We start from the raw sequence: 3,003 nt of genomic DNA, 5'->3' as shown, positions 1-3,003 counted from the left end.
CACAGATATTGGTACAGTGCTGCTATCCCACAAGTTGACATGGGATTGGATTGGATAGGATTCAGGATTGAGGATTCACGATAGAAACATATAGTAGTTAATCCAACCCTATCCTATCCTGTATCCTACAGCCTTCAGATTGGAGTAAAGGTTAATTCATATTTCAAAATAAATTACAGAAACGCAAAAGGACATAGAACGTTTACAAAAGAAATATTTATAAAATCACAAAAGAAAATAAACATTTTTTTTTTCTTAACACACATTTATTCTGTTACCTTCGAGTAATATGGCGTACGATCTAACCGTGAATGATCACCGGAAGAAGTTTCGCATGTAAACAAAGAAGAGATCGGACATCAAAAGATCGTATTTCTTCAGCATGTTTGGATGATTAACTCGATTCCTACTTGTGTTACAGTTCAGTAACATGTTTCTCTGTTAAATGTGCTCTGTATGTCTTGATAATTCCACTTGAACCGTCAGCGGCGGACTATAACAGATCATAATCGCAGTTGTTAGGTGCAAGACCATGTAAGTATACTACACACTGTAAATGTGTGCATGTTTATACATATCTCTCCCTTTAAGCAATGTTTTAATGACTTGAACTATTAAAATTTTATTCTATTGTAATATACACAGAAATCGGATGCGGAAAAAAGAGGTTGTGTAGAAAGGAGACGGGTAGGGGGGTTAAATACTTTGTCACATGATCAGATGTATTACACCTTTTTCACATTGTTATTGCTATATAATCATTTCCCTACTGTGGTTAAATAATATTTTTTCTTATCTAATTGCAATTTAAAATAATTAAATGCAGAATCCTCATGATCATTTCTTATGCTACTGTCAGGTCTGGTACAATCACTAGATTTAGCTACATAGCTTGAATTACCTACATAGCTTTATTTACCTACCTGAAGTAGCTTTATTTAGCTACAAAATCAAACTTATTTCTTAAATAAGAATTTTTCCCAGAAAGTGCAGAAAACTGCACTTTGATGCAGTGATAATTTTCAACTTTGAAATCATCTGAAAACAATTCATGAAAAAATCAATCTTGGAGATGTGTCTTTTTTTTTTTTGCGGAATTGCAATCAAAGTTCTAAAAGTTTTGGGGCTATATACAACAGTTAATTTGTGACCTAACAGTTACTTCTTGAGTGTAATAACAAAGAAAACCAGTTTTGGTTAACATGAGCACAATGTGAAGTAATCATACTTATCCAGCCTCATCGCACACAAGGTGTGTACAGTTACTCAAACAATGGGAATACATATTTTAAAAGTGATCAAACGCAGCAATGTTAAAACTATCTCTGCCTCGGATTGCTTTTTAAATGATACCTAGAATAAATATTAGTAGATATTTTATGGCGACTTTTTGTCTTTTTAAAATAAAAAGCAAAATTGTGAAAAGTCGCCTTGAAATAGCTAAATAAAGCTGCCTGAGGTAAGTAAATAAAGCTATGGTAGGTAATTTTAGCTACGTAGCTAAATGTACTGACTGCGTATAATAAGCTCACTCAGCACTTGCATGTACATTGTATGTATGACCTATTGTGAGTTAAACATAAAACATGTAAATAAATTAATCATTTATTATTCTTCTTCATTCTAGAGAATGGTACCCAATTTTGCCTGCCCTCATCAGTCATCACAATATAAAGGATTTAACCTTTAGAAGTAGGTATGATTAGATTTTTTTTTGTTTACATGCATCATTAAAATACGTAAAAATCATTATCTAAGTTGAGATGAAGTGTCTGCAGATTTTATGAATAAGTGATTTTTCTTCTTTTTAAAATGTTGACAGTAAAACTGAAATTAATATATAATTGTTCTGGTCATCATGGTCATGTTATATGTATCTTCATTTTTTTTATATTCAAATTTCGAGCAAAAAATGAAAAGAAATTAACAAACATATTAAATAGATTAATAAAAGCAGAAAATAGAGAGAAAAAACATCCAAACATGTACTCATACTAGTTAGTTAGCAAGTCGACAAGATGAAATGAATTATAATCTACAAGTAAATTATGTAAATTATGATTGTTTAATTAAGATATGAGTTATGACTATGAAGTTGCAGTATAAGATTTGATTTTGCTTGATTTCTTCAAAATTAATGCATTTATAATACTCTGGGAGAGAAAAAGGTGAAATTAAGACAATTGTACATGAAATGAGAAAGATAATCACAATCATATACAGTTTTAATGTATATGACAAAATTTACAATCTACATGCATATAATGGTGTGTGTTTTTTTCTTCAGGACAATCCTGCAAATTTGCAGCTGTACAAATTGCACTTCATCTCATCTGCTGCTGGAATAAATAATGAAAGATTTTCAAATCAGTGTCCAAGAGCCCCCTAGAGTCTGAAATGAAGGTGTTCTTTATTAAGGAGATCAGTATGTGATGTATTTGTTTTCTGTGCATTGATGACATTTGTGAAACTGTTCGGTTACTTTATGACCATCTCTCTGACAACTACTTTGACATTTGAAATTCAATTTGAGCGACGGAAAAGCAGACCAAATAATATGCATGTAAAACATTATACAATTGTAATAAGTCATTGATAAACTTCAATTTAAACAAACTAGATGTACATGTATCTTTGAGCTTGGCATTGAAATACATGTATACTTTACATGGACACTTTTAATGAATTTGTCTCATGATAATGAACATTCAGTTGTTATACATTGTAAATATAAATTGTAGATAATATGTATTTGGTCCAATATATATAATTATATTTATATTCACTGAAAAAAAGGAATTACCCTGAATAAATATTGTGAACTTGGTCAATTATTTTTATTCCTCATTTAGACACTGAATAACATTCAAGATCAAATGTCAAGGTCAAAAACAAGATTTACTTAAATTTGGGTTATAAATACTGTAACAACTGTGGACTCTTATGCATGTTTTATAAGATCTAAGGAATATGTGTGAGCTGACTACAAAAATTATTGCTGTC

At 30.6% G+C, this 3,003-nt stretch overlaps 1 long non-coding RNA gene across 1 annotated transcript; it reads left to right on the top strand.

Moving 5' to 3' along the window:
- Positions 1 to 393: 393 nt before the first annotated feature.
- On the top strand, positions 394 to 2,799 carry LOC133193420 (uncharacterized). Its single transcript, XR_009721936.1, has 3 exons — positions 394 to 534; positions 1,628 to 1,696; positions 2,288 to 2,799. It is a non-coding gene; the product is annotated as an uncharacterized LOC133193420 (long non-coding RNA).
- Positions 2,800 to 3,003: the final 204 nt, after the last annotated feature.

Source organism: Saccostrea echinata, unplaced genomic scaffold (assembly GCF_033153115.1).
Source record: "Saccostrea echinata isolate AGI-Se365-2 ecotype Australia unplaced genomic scaffold, CSIRO_AGI_Sech_v1 ptg000001l, whole genome shotgun sequence".
Classification (NCBI taxonomy): Eukaryota; Metazoa; Mollusca; class Bivalvia; order Ostreida; family Ostreidae; genus Saccostrea; species Saccostrea echinata.
This window is presented reverse-complemented; position numbering and strand designations above follow the sequence as displayed.